Source organism: Terrapene carolina, unplaced genomic scaffold, assembly GCF_002925995.2.
Source record: "Terrapene carolina triunguis isolate 2854851 unplaced genomic scaffold, T_m_triunguis-2.0 Scaffold111, whole genome shotgun sequence".
NCBI lineage: Eukaryota > Metazoa > Chordata > Testudines > Emydidae > Terrapene > Terrapene triunguis.
In genome coordinates, this window is record NW_020664462.1 from 29796012 (window position 1) to 29810824 (window position 14813).

Consider the following 14813-nt stretch of genomic DNA (forward strand, 5'->3'; position numbering starts at 1 on the left):
AAGCCTCTGACTGCTGGATGGCGGGACTGGATGACAGGGGATGGATCACTTGATGATTCTGCTATTATGTTCATTCCCTTTGAAGCATATGGCATTGGCCACTGTCGGATGGCAGGATAATAGGCTATATGGACCATTGGTCTGACCTAGTATGGCCATTCTTATGCAACCCTTCTGCCAGTCAGAGTTGGCAGCAAGCTAGCCATCGTCATCTCCTGGCTGCTCACCAGGAGATGGTGAAGTACAACTGCAGGCAGGACTGAATCTCCATGAGATGAAACTTAAAAAGAGAATGACCTGGAGTCACTCCCATTTATGTCCAGGTGCCCCTGACAGACCTTCATTTAAGATGACAATCTATTGTTCAGTAATATTGAAAATGGTAAACAAAAATAGTTTGCCTTATATTTTATCTCAAATACAAATCTGCAAAATAAAAATGTGTATACATAAATTTACTAAATTCTTAGTACTACAAGTTAACAAAAAGGATGTGCTATGTACAAAAGGTATGATTCCTCCAATAAATCACTGAGTAAAAGAGTTAGCGCAGTACCAAACCAAGGCTGGTTTAATGGCCAAAGAACTAACTTAGTAGCACTCAAAGCTTTACTCTACCCAACGTCTATGATGATTGTTTTGAAATATCACTAGGGTTCTAGTAATTCTAAAGTTACAGAATCTTATCTTTCATGAAAGAAGGGTAGAAATACCCCCTGTGAAACTACTTGATCCTCACACAACTATTTCAAGTTTAGTTATTACTTTTAGAAGAACGGTTCTCAAGTGTGCCACTTTCATTAGACAACTCATGTAGAAGAGAGTATCAATAAGAGAAACTGGTTAGAGAAACCCATTTCACATAGTAATTTGGTAACTTTGGAATTACTAGAACTTGTAGTACTAAAAATTTAGTAAATTTATGTATACAAACAGTGAGGCAATATTATCTCCAGTTAATTCTGAAGATTAAGTCTGAGGGGCACTTTGTTCAAGCTCAAGCTTACTGCCCACTTCTTCTGAAAGGAATGTACAGAAGTGACTTTTGAGTGATGCTATTCGAGAAAGAATATGATTGCTTAGAGTTCCAAAATTTAATTTTACTACAGTTTGCTGAGGATTATTCAGAATTAAGATTTAATTCATAAATTTCATGTACCTGCAGAATATCTATGCCTTTGGATTCCAAAATATTTTGAATGTTGTTTTGATTTAGCAATAATCCAAGGTTCAAGGCACCCCAATTAATGGATTGTCCTGAAAGTCCACAATTCCTCCTGTAGTGGCAGAAAACATCCAGGAAAGAATAAGCAGCAGCATAGTTTGCTTGTGTTGAATTTCCAAGAAACGAAGTAATGGAGGAGTAACACAAAATAGTCAAGTTCCTGCCCTTTGGTAGCTTGGTGGAGATCTACTGCCCTGGCAACTTTGGGACTTAACACTTTCTCAAAGTTCAGAGCTTCAAGATGTCCATCATGCAAAACCACAGCACTATGGAATACACCTTTCATTGACTCTTTGGAAAGATAGTTCAATTGACACAAATAGCTTTCTCAACCTGTAAATGAGAAATAACATTACACTGCAAACTGACTATTCTGCTCCCTTCACACTGATTTTGCAAAGCCATGATTTCTTCTTGCTTCTCACTGCTTGGATTGCTCCTTGAAAATATGGCAATACAGCCCCCTCTGTTCTGGGCTATAAATTTTACAGTTTCAAATCCAAGTCCAGTGAGTCCCCCTGCCACTATGTAAACCTCATTCTGCTTAAACATTTTCTTCTGTGCTTCATACACTGGTATGTCTGAAATCCTGTTGGTCTCCACATAACCTTTCAGCACAGCAAGTGGGATAGATTTTCAGGTAAAATAGGAGGACACTCCAGTGTTTGTACTTTCAAAGTTCTCAGTCTGCTGAAAAAGAGACCAAGATAGGTTTTTAAATTGTTTCATTTGCATTGATTTGATCCATCCCTGGACAGCCCTTAGGGATTGTTTCAGAGATGCTTTCTGAAAAATATTGGTAAGTTTCAGTACATGAACATGGATATTTTCTTGATCACTTCCAATTAGGTATCAAAAACATTCACACTGTTGATTTTCATGTACTATCACAGGGTCTCAGAGATGGGAAAGATGGACTAGAACTTCCTTAGACATTCCATCTACTGGAGGCAGATAAACAAGGGCATGGCACTGATCTACACGTTGCCACTGATCAGACGTAGGTGTTGCAAGTACTGTTCTCCAGCCCATTTCCTGTGCTATCAGAGTGAGCACTTTGCACAACACTGACTCTGGGTCACTAGAAATAATACCTAAAGTTCCACTGTGTTTCATCTTTGGTAATGTTTGATTTACAGTTTCCCATGCTACCATAAAGTATGACACACAAGGTACATTTCTAAAGCATGGAAACTTCTTGATGTTGAAACAAACTGTCCATGGAACCTTGACTCTTGATGATGCAACAAGTGGATAACATGAAGCCACATGATCTCCCACCTTAACTTTTTTCACTTCACTGCCTACTGCAGTTACTGTGCCACTGAAGTCCAGAGCTAAAAGCTTATGTTTGTCTATTGTATATGAATTCCAATGCAATGTATTCCCAAAGTTACAGCTTGAAACGCTAACAGGAAAATATCCATTTGAACTTCAACACTAATTTTCAAACAGAGTAATGGTATTGGCTATTTCAGCAGATAAATCTTTCACTTGGTAAGGGTATGTAGTGTATAAAGTGAATGTCTGTGTTCTGAAGAGACTTTGAAGGTTGACTGTAATCCACATCTTTAAATGGTGCATGTGATTTCTGAAGTATAAATTCTTCCTTGATTGATCCAAATTTCTGGATGATCCTGTCCTTCATACTTTACAATAACATCTGCTAAGGCTGAGATGTCCAGTGTACTCGAAGAGCTGATTTCAATCATCTGAAATGTGATTTCTAAAACTTCAACTATGCAGGTTCTCGTCACGCCATACAAAGCAAACCCAGGGTTAAGATGATCTATATTTCTATCTGTTCTGTAGGTGATTATTCTAACTGAACAACTGGATTTTCTCTCTTAATGCCACAATAATTTGGCGATAAGCCTCACAACACTTAGCTAAATGTGCCACCACTTTGCTTGGGAACTCGTTGTTTAACTTTTGAATTCCCCACATGAACAAATGGTAGTCCTCAATTTCCCTTTTCATTTTATGCTGTGCAGTTATTTCTGGTGTCTTGGCTTCTAACAGTATCTCCCAGTAATCATACATAACATCTCAACTCATTGTGTAAGTATTTTTTGAGCTGCTGAGCTATTCCAAGTTTGTCAGCAAACACAATGACTCTAGGTGTTTCCCCTAAACTTCCTATGGTCTGAGCGGGAGATATTTCTTTCCACTTATTTTCAAAGAGCAAGTCATTGTCTCTGGGGGATGTTGGTTTCATAAAAGTGATCCCAACACGTTTCAGTTCTGCCAGAATGGAGCCACGGTTATCTGTAAAGCATCCACAAACCTCTAAGTAGTTCCCAGTTGATTTGCTTGTTTTCAAATATATCATCAAATCCTCCTCCAAAGGTCTGCAAACTACAAGGCTGCCTATGCCAGAAGGAAAGCCTGCTCTGGTTTGGAAAGTTACTGTCGTCATGACAGCAGTCATCTGTAGAAAACAGTCTAAGAGCACTGGATGATACAATAGTCAGACATCTCTTCTCTTGTCTCTCTGTTTACCTTTGTGCTGGTTATAGCTTCCTTTAGCGCTTCACAATAAAATACATCACAAAAACTAATCATGGAGTCATCTTTGATGGAGTTATTTCTGTTTTAGCTGCTAATGCAACTTGTTGCTGTAAATGTCAAAGAGAGTTTGTAACAAATGCTTTTCTGTACTTGTAATTTACATGGCTTCTTCTACAGGCAGATGTACAGGCCAGATTTGGGAGTGTTACTGAGTTGCTTATGTTTAACTGCTCAGCTGTGTCTTCCATTGTCAATTTGAGGGATTTGCTTGAAGCTGCAGAGAGTACAAATAATTCAAGTGATCTTTTAAAAGAGGGAAGAACCTGTGTTTGCTTGAACTGTCTGACAACATGGGCATTGGTTCCCCCAAATCCAAAACAATTGACACCAGCTACTCTTCCAAATTCTCTCGACTCTTCCCATTTCTCTACAGTCGTTGGAATTGATAGATTTAATTTCTCTGTAGTTATGCTACTAATATCCTCTCTGTAGTGCAAAGATGGAACAATCGTTTCATGGTGAATCATTAAAAGAACTTTAATTAACCGAGCTGTCCCAACAGCTGATTCAGCATGGCCAACATTCCCTTTAACAGAACCAATCTTTAGAACAGACATTTTAGGAGATCTGTTACCACCAATGATGCTACCTAGGCTCTCTTGCTTTTGTAGGATCTACAGCAGGAGTTCCTGTGCCATGTGCTTCAACATACTGCACAACTGATGGGTCAACATGAATCAGATAAATGCTGCGTATTAACTTTTCCTATGCTGTTTGAGATGGTCTTGTGATTGGACTCACGGATCTGCCATTCTGATTTATTACACTGATATTTATAACTCCCCATATTCTGTTGCAATCTAGTGCCTGTTTCGAAAAAAAGGATTTTTACAATATAGGAAGGGCAAGGGTAGACAGAACATTCTGTTTAATTCTTAAACATACCCTTCTTACACTAGGATAAGTGCCTAAATATTTTAGCCCTGGATATTAACCTCACAGTAGAAGAGTTGCATCTAGAGCTGGGAATATGTTCTCCCATCAGAGGACATATTAGAATGGGAATTGAACAGTGCTGGGTATCTGGAAATCTCATTTTGGAAGCTCTATTAAAATGAACCGATCTTTTTTAGTGACTTCAGTAAAAGAACACCACAGCCTTCTCCCCTTCCATTACCATTTGCCTTTTTAGTAAAGGGCTTACTCATCCCCTCGGGAGAGAGCATTTTTGCTTTACTCAGAGATACGAAAGTGCTGGGATCTATAATGCAGTTCACTCCTCCAAACAGAGCCGCTTCACAGTCTCCTGTAGTAAAATAAATGTATGACTGTTTTCCATCTTTTGTGCATCTCTACAGATTTACATTAATACACTGTAATATTTGGAATTGTTAACATTGCCCATTAGTGATAAAATGATAGAATTTGCAGAGAGATTATAAAAACAGAACTGACCCATTGAAAGTGCATAGACATATTCAAACTTTCAGGCCCTGAAACCCAGCAGATGATACAATTCTCAGTGTTTGGAATGGGCCCAAGCAGACAGCAGAATATTAATAGAAGCTATTGAGGGAGTAAATACTCTTGATCTTTTAAAAACCAAAACAAAACATCCACTCCTTCATGAATCATGATAATGTGATTTGAAAGAATGGCAGACACTAATCATTAACAGGTCCCTGAAAAAGAAAGGCTTAAATCTTCCATGGGTGCCAAAAAATCAGTGATAGTATTTGACAGTTGCTGTTACAGGTGGTATAAAACTCTGTACTGGTGGAACTGAGGGTGCAAACTTTCATTTTGTTAATGGTAAAATGCAAATGCTTTTAGCCCTTACCAGCCCTATACCTATCTCATAGAACTGGAAGGGACCTTGAAAGGTCATCAAGTCCAGCCCCCTTCCTTCACTAGCAGGACCAAGTACTGATTTTGCCCCAGATCCCTAAGTGGCCCCCTCAAGGATTGAACTCACATTAGCAGGGCAATGCTCAAACCACTGAGCTATCCCTCCCGCAAGTGAGATGTTGCACATATATACCTTAGTAACTTAACTACAGTATCAACCCTAATTTATTTGCTTATTTACTTTTAGTCCCAGTACCTTGTTTAACTGCTTGCGCGCTGTAATGCAAAGCAAAAAGAAACGATGAGCATGCAGTATCGATGGAAAGTGATGGTCCAGTCAGATTAAAAGTGTATGAAATCCTGTTAGCAGCTATGCTTATTGCTGCCCCAGTCCCATCGTAATGATTTATTTCAGTTACTGCTTTGCTTGATATGATCTCAGTCTCGATTCATAAGACCTGTAAAAACAGCAGACATGTTTCACGTTAGCATGAGAGATTAAAATAGATGAACAGATCTAAACGTAGTGGTGTTCTTTGCTCTCGTAATTTTATCCTGTGCCACGCTACATCAGCACCTAGAGTGAAATCCTGGCTGTATTGAAGTCAATGGCAAAACTCCCATTGACTTCAGTGGGGACAGGATTTCACTCCTTATCTACATATTTGACACTTGAAATTTGTCTGAAGGTATTAAATGACATGAAAGCCTCGTCTGCAAGAGAACGTTTCACTGGTCTAACTAAAGGTGTGATTCCAAACTGATTCAGTTAAACTGGGACAAACCCCTATTTTGATTTAACTTAAACGGATTCCTAATTAACTTAAACTAAACCAAAATGAGCCTGGTTTAAAACTAAAAGAATTCATGGAGCCTTTTGCACTATTTTAACTGAATGGGTTTTAAAATCATGCCTTTAGTGAAACCAGCACAACTTTCTTGGGTAGCCCAGGCCTTAGCGCTCAATTTTAACACAGCCCTATGCAGCTGAGCAGGGCAGTAAGGCCTTATAAGAACCATCCCCATCCCATGTGGCCATGCAGGACTTAGCTGGCTGATGAGACATTGGGTTGAGTGAGGCAAGAGCTGCACTCCCAATAGACTCCCTGTGAGCAGATAGATGAGGGGAAAGGGGCCGTGTTACTGATCCTGTGGGCATGCAGCCCTGCAGTGGGAGGAGAGAGGAGTTCGACCAGCTGGAGCACCAGGAGCTGGAGGCACAAAGGCTCCCAGAGTCGTCAGGAGTGCAAGGGAAGCATCCACAGTGCTACCTCCATCCGGAGAGCACAGTGTCCACCCCCTACTTAGCCACGCAGTGCTGTTTGTGATTTAGTCTTAGAGTATCATTTATGTAACAATGAACAATACAATTAATTCATTAGACAATGTGAACTGTTCATAACATACACTATGCAGCACTGTTCAGAGCATGGTAGCTTTAGATATTTCATCATTAAATGAATAATGTTAGATAACTATGTAAAGTATATGGAAATGTGTACTGTTTTCCAAGATGCTAAATTTATGAACTGGTTCACCACTAGGCTGCAAGCTTACCAACAAAAACCCCTGTTTTGCTGCCACTGACATGTTCCATCGTGACTCCTGCATCCTCCAGTGCTCTGTACGTGCATTCCAGGAGTAACTTTTGTTGAGGATCCATGCGCTCAGCTTCCAGATCCTTAATTCCAAACAGCTTGTTGTCAAATGTGTTAAATCTAAGACATACAAAATCAGGAAATGGCATGAGATTCTTATAAGAAAGCTAGAGAAATGTGGTCTAGGTGAAATTACTATACGGTGGGTGAATAACTGGTTGAAAGAGAGTAATCCAAGAATAGTTATCAATGGATTGCTGTCAAACTGGGAGAACATATCTAGTGGGGTTCCATGTAGGTCAGTGCTGGGTCCGGTACTATTGAATATTTTCATTAGTGACTTGCATAATGAAGTGGAGAGTATGCTTATGAAATTTGTGGATGACACCAAGCTGGGAGGAGCTGTAAGCACTTTGAAGGACAGGATTAGAATTCAAAACAATCTTGATAAATTAGAGATTAGTCTGAAATCAACAAGATTAAATTCAATAAAGACAAGTGCAAAGTACTACACTTAGGAAAAAAATCAAATGCACAACTACAAAATGGGGTATAAGTGGCTAGGTGGTAGTGCTGCTGAAAAGGATCTGAGGGTTTATAATGGATCACAAATTTAATATGAGTCAATAATGTGAAGCAGTTGTGAAAAAAGCTAATATTTTAGGGTGTATTAATATGAATATGCAAGACATAGGAAGTAGTTGCCCTGCTCTACTTGCCACTGGTGAGGCCTTGGCTGTAGTACTGTGTCCAATTCTGGGCACCACACTTTAGGAAAGATGTGAACAAATTGGAGAAAGTCCACAGGAGAGCAGAAAAAATTATAACAGGTTTAGAAAACCTGACCTAAGAGGAAAAGTTTTAAAAAATGAGCATGTTTAGTCTTGAGGAAAGAAGACTGACAGGGGACCTGTTAAGAGTTTTCAAATATGTTCACAGATGTTATATTGACTGCTGTGATCAGTTGTTCTCCATGTTTACTGAAGGTTCAACAAAAAGTTATGGTCTTAATCTGCAGCAAGGGAGTTAAACTCTGGAATAGATTTCCAAAAGAGGTTTATAAGAACAGGCTGGACAAACACGTAATACGGATGATATAGGTTTACTTGGTCCTGCCTCAGTGCAAGGGGCTGGATTTGATGATTTTTGAGGTCCCTTCTAGCCTTACATTTCTATGATACATATAGCATGCAGTATGAGAGAGTCTATTGTGTTGCATATTCAACTGTAATTACATGACAAGCCAAACCTGTATCCCTCCAGGAAAATTTCACATCAGAAAGTAGCATGCCGGTACATCTACAGATGTACCAAGTACAAATGTGACCATAATGAAATTAAATTTAATATCCTTGTAGTGGGGAAAATGCCAAAGGAACCCACTACAGTACATTTAACATCAGAAAGGGGAATTACACAAAAATGAGGAAGCTGGTTAAAGAGAAATTAAAAGGAACTATCATAAGAATAAAGTGCCGGCAAACACCATAATAAAGGCTCACACTAAATGTATATTCAAAATTTTAAAAAAGTAAGAGGAACAAAAAAATGCCACCATGACAGAAAAAGGTGGTTAGAAGAAAAATGATATCTTTTAAAAATTGGAAGTCAAATCTTACTGGGGAAAACAGAAAGGAGCATAAACTCTGGCAAGTATAATGAGGCAGGCCAAAAAAGAATTTGAAGAGCAACTAGCAAAAGACACAAAAACTAACAGCAAAAACATTTTTCTAAGTACATCAGAAGCAGGAAGCCTGCAAAACAATCAGTGGGGCCACTGGGTGATTGAGGTGCTACTGGAGCATTAAAGGAAGACAAGACCGTTCTGGAGAAGTTAAAAGAATTTTCTGCATTGGTCTTCACTGCACAGGATATGAGGGAGATTCCCACTCCTGAGCCATTCTTTTTAAGTCACCAATCTGAGGAACTGTCCCAGATTGAGGTGTCAGAAGAGGAGGGTTTGGAACAAACTGATAAATTAGAAAGTAATAAGTCACCAGGACCAGATGGTATTCACCCAGGAGTCCTGAAAGAACCCAAATATGAAATTGCAGAACAACTAACTGTGGTATGTAACCTATCACTTAAATCAGATTCCGTACCAGATGACTGGAGGACAGGAAATAGATTTTTTTTAAAGGCTCTAGAGGTGATCCTGGCAATTAAAGCCTAGTAAGCTTAACTTCAGTATCAGGAAGATTGGTTGAAACTGCAGTAAAGAACAAAATTATCAGACACATAGATGAACATGGTATGTTGGGGAAGACTGCGCACAGCTTTTGAAAAGGGAAATCATGCCTCGCCAATCTATTATGATTCTTTGAGGGAGTTTACTAGGATGTGGACAAGGATGAGCCAGTGGATATAATGTACTTGGATTTTCAGAAACCATTTGACAAGGTCTCACACCAAAGGCTCTTAAGCAAAGTAAGCAGTCATGGGAGAAGAAGGAAGGTCCTCTCATGGATTAGTAATTAGTTAAAAGATAGGAAACAAAGGGTAAGAATAAATGGTCAGTTTTCACAGTGGAGAGAGGTAAATAGCAGGGTCCCCAAGGATATGTAGTGGGACCTGTGCTGTTCATATTGATCTGGAAAAGGGGATAAACAGGGAGGTGGCAAAGTTTGCCGACAATACAAAATTACTCAAGATACTTGAGTACAAAGCTGTCACTGAAGAATTACAAAGAGATGTCACAAAATTGGGTGTCTGGGCAACAAAATGGAAGATGAAATTCAATGCTGATAAGTGCGAAGTAATGCCCACTGGAAAACATAATCCTAACTACACATAAAAAATGATGGGGTCTAAAGTGGCTGTTACCACTCAAGAAAGATCTTGGAGTTAACTTGAATAGTTCTCTGAAAGCATCTGCTCAATGTGCAGGAGCAGTAAAAACACTAACAGAATGTTAGGATCCATTAGGAAAGGGAAAAATAATAAGACAAGAAATATAATGCCACTAAATAAATCCATGTTATGCCTACACCTTGACTACTTTGTGAAATTCTGGTTGACATCTCAAAAAAGATATATTAGAATTGGAAAAATTACATAGAGGGGCAACAAAAATTAAGGGCATGGAACAGCTTCCATATGAAGAGAGATTAAAAAAGATGACTAAGGAGGAATATGATAGAGATCTATAAAACCTTGAATTGTGTGGAGAAAGTAAATAAGGAAGTGTTGTTTACCCATTCACATAACACAAGAACCAGTGGTAACCCAATGAAATTAATAGGCAGAAGGTTTAAAAGAAACATAAGGAAGTGCTTCTTCACACGATGCACAGTTAGTCTGTGGAACTCATTACCAGGGGTGTAACTGAAGGTGAAGAGTATAACTGGGTACAAAAAAGAATTAGATAAATTCATGGAATACAGGTCCATCAAAGGCTATTAGTCAAGAAGTTCAGGGATGCAACCCAATTCTCTGGGTGTTCCTAGACCTCTGATTGCCAGAAGCAGGGACTGGACAACAGAAGATGGGTCACTCAAATTTGCCCTGTTCTTTTCATTCCCTCTGAAGCATCTGGCACCAGCCACTGCCAGAAGACCGAATACTGGGCTAGATGAGTCATAGGTCTGACCCAGTATGGCTGTTTAGTTGTTTTTCTATGTATATTAAGTACTACCTCAAAAAATATTTATCCTTACAACAGTATATTTACCAAATAGCCAGAATGGTTCTATTAAAAAAAAAAATATGAAGAACTGAAATAATGGAATAAAAAAAGATATTAAGAGAAAAGTATTTTAAAAAATGTTATACCACCTACCAAGAGAAATAAGATTGTTGATATTAATAAATAATAATAATATTCCTCTGCATAGATTTATATATAAATATAGCACTGTCAGGTTTCACATTAGAGGTGGTTAGAAAAATTCCAGTGAAACCCCTTTTTCAGTCAGAATTAGCTGATTTGTAAAAATTAAAATGATCGGCAGAGACAGTTTGGTACCAATGAAGTTCCAATGGAACCCAGGCAGAGGATTCCTACAGTCCCACAGAGTCAGGGGCTCCGCTGCCCTGTTTTTTTTTTGTTTGTTTTTTGTTTTCAGAAAAAACATGAATGGAAACAGTTTGATTTTCCTAGCTATTAATGGCATCATTCATGTCTGCCATGAAGCATATACAATATATAGTGATCACAATTCAACATTTATCAGTGTGCACAAACTACCTGCTTTCCTGCATCATACTATGTGTAATCCTGTCCACTGTTGTGTAGATGTAAGCTATTGACTTCAATGAAGTTAATGTTTACACAGATGTAAAACTGTTGTGATGTGGCCTGTCACTGTTCGTTGTAATGTACAGTATTTGTTCTTTTCAAAGGTAAGTTTCACGTTCATATACTAGGTTACACTGTCTGGTTTGTTTAACAGCTGGGAGGAAGCTTCGACTCTATGACATTTAGACAGGAACAAAAAAGGATTCCTTCTGCAAAGACAGAGAGAGAGAAAAAAAAAAAAAAAAAAAAAAAGAGCGATGGCGGGTTTTACATTACTTTGCCCAGCAATGCCAGCTCTGCAGTTTTTCCCCAAAACTGCATCTCGAACTTTACAATATGGCTAATTAAGCCCTTGGATCTCCCGGGTGCCTGGGAGGTGGGGTTAGTGGAAATAGTATTCCAGCTGTGCGGGTATTGTATCAACGAAGACATCCTTTTCGAAATCACCTTTGGAGATACGACGTGGAATTTCATCCTACGCCGAGGTTATTACTCGACCATACCCGAATTACTGGAGCATATGAACAGCACCATGGCTCGTCATCCCGGACCGCCTGAGGTGGCCATGAACTACTATCTTGTGGGTAGAAGAGTGAGACTTAAAACTACCGATTTTATGTATGTGTTTTCTACTGGTGGGGAGCTAGCTAACATTGTGGGTTTGGGCCCCAAGCGCAACGTCCAAAAATTCCCCTTCTCAGCAGGCATCACAGGAGGTTTTAACTCCTTGTACATGGATATCGTAGAACATCAGTTTGTGGGGGACTTCTCTGTTCCCCTGTTACGCTGCGTCCCTGTTCGAGGAAGGAACAACGAGTTTGTTACCATCACCTACAATAAACCTCATTACGTCCCTGTCAAACACCACATCGACACCATCAGCATTGAAATAAAGACAGATCAAAACAGACGTGTCTCATTTCGCTTCGGCAAGGTGATCATCAAGCTGCATCTGCGTCCGTGGAGAGACCGAGGTTTCTAAAAAGCAAAACACTATTATGGCGATCCTAAAAAATTATGGCGACCCCACCATCTACAGGAACTATTACAAAGCCCAGGCTGGATATGCCCTTCCTGGATATCATGGGGCCCCCCCATGATATACGAGGCTGGTGTGGGTGGAATATTTCATAGCCTCTTTCGAAAAGCCGTACCGCTTTTGAGGAGGGGGCTAGAGATTATTAAACCCCACGTAAAAACCGCAGCTCAACACGTAGCTAAAGACGTGGTAGGTCATGTTTCCCGTGCTGTTCTGGAGAAGGTGGGGAATACAGCTTCACAGGAAGGATAGGGGCTGATGTACATTAAAAGGAGGAAGAGAAAGAAATAAGTCATACCCGTGACACAGGTTCCCCGAAACCCTTTAAAAGAAGGGCTTTGACACGCAGGGCCGGCCATAAGCGAAAGTCCAAGAGGAAGCCTGGGCGAAAGAAGACGCGCTCTGCCTGGTAAAAGACATATTTTAATCAACATGGCTTTTGTTCACTGCGGGTATGAAGAGTGCACCAAATCCGAACTAGACTTGTTTCAAATAGCCCCTATGCAGACCAGCATCGAGAAAAGCATCTACATCGAGGTGCTGCCTCTATCGGCCATTACGGAGTCTGCCCCAATTGACTTTTTTATAGCAGGGAATGGCATAGATTATATGGATTTAAACAACACGCTGCTGTACCTGTGTTGCAAGATTGTAAAAGGAAACGGAACAGAACTCGCCGTGGATGCCGAAGTGGGCCTGGTGAATTACCCCATGGCCTCTATTTTCAGTCAGTTGGATTTACGCTGGGAGACCGCCTCATAAGCCAAAGCAACAACTGTTACCCTTACAGGGCCTTTATAGAATCGGTGCTCAATTACAGCAACGACACCCTCGCCATACAATTTTCCACCGGCCTGTTTTACAAAGTCACTGCTGGACAACATGAAGAAACAGAGTTGGATGGAGGGAATCTAGGGTTTGTGAGGCATGCCAAGCTGACGGCCAAGAGCAGAATGGTAGAGCTGCTGGGCCATCTACACAGCGACCTGTTTTTTCAAGAAAAACGTTTGTTAAATGGAGTGGATGTGAAAATTAAACTGACGCGCAGTAAAGACGCTTTCTGTTTAATGGGCAGTGTGGCTGAAGGCTTTAAACTGCGAATTGTATCAGCGTCCCTTTTTGTGAAGAAAGTACGGGTGGCCCCGGGTGTCCGTCTGGGGCACGCGGAGGCCCTGCTTACCGCTAATGCTAAATACCCTGTGGACCGTGTGGGAATGAAAGTGTTTAGCATCCCTGAGGGCAGCAGGGTCAGTAACCAGGAGAACCTGTTCTTGGGACAGTTACTCAAAATGCTTGTTCTAGGGTTTGTGGATAATGATGCCTTTAGCGGAAGTTACGCTAAAAATCCCTTTCATTTTAAACATTACGATATTAATTTTGTGGCTTTTTATGTGGATGGTGAACAGATACCGACCAAGCCTCTGCAACCAGACTTCAAGGCAGGACGCTGTGTGAGAGAATACATGAATTTGGTACAGACGGCTGGTAAACACATGAAAGATCGTTCTGTTAATCGACCATGAGGAGTTTGCACAGGCTTACACCTTGTTTGCCTTTGACCTGTCTCCCGATCAGGAATGTGCCGATCACTAGAAACCCCAACCTCTGGAGTTTAATGGTTGGCCAGAGGGCAGCACCATCCTCAGAAGCTCCGTCACTGCGTGGAAGAGGCCGTCTTGTTCCAATAGCATGTTTTTCAGAAATTGTGGAAATGCTCAGAGGAAACATGGCCTTCTTCACCACCCTCATGAGAACTACAAAACTCATTTTAGCTCCAAGGGTGCTCGGTTGCCTGAGAAGAAAGCACTACATCAGTGACAGTTCTGAGGAGGAGGAGGGCGCTGCCAAAGGGAGTTCTTTGGCTTAGCCATTGATGGAGATGCCAGAACCTGACCTCAAGACTCAAGCGCTTATGCGGCACATTGATAAGCATGATGGCCACCCATTGTCTTTCCCCATGAAGGAAGGCAACCACAGCTCATTGGAGGCACTATTGGACAAGGTGAACAGAGAATATATTGCTCAGGTAAATAAACTATAAAAAGTGACGGTCAAGGATGAAGTGTAATGGGGTAAGAACCAACTTAGGATGGTGAAAATCTAAAAACAGGGGATCTACAGCTGTTTCTTTTCTGAATCTCTCTCAACAGCTCAATGACACTTTTCTAGAGGACTCAGAGGCCATGGACAATGTTGCATCAGAAAGTGAAGATGAATCAAGCCCAACTTGTTTTTGCTCAGCACCAGGACAAATTGTTCAAGAGTACACTGAGCATGACAAGGATGACAGCTATCTGGATTTAAGAAGGCCCTTGGCATAGACCTATGAGTTCTTGTAGTTCTATAGTTCAAGAA

At 40.4% G+C, this 14813-nt stretch overlaps 1 pseudogene; it reads right to left on the bottom strand.

Annotated features, from left to right (window-relative positions):
• Window positions 1-969: 969 nt before the first annotated feature.
• LOC112125189 lies at window positions 970-14225 on the bottom strand (annotated as a pseudogene).
• Window positions 14226-14813: the final 588 nt, after the last annotated feature.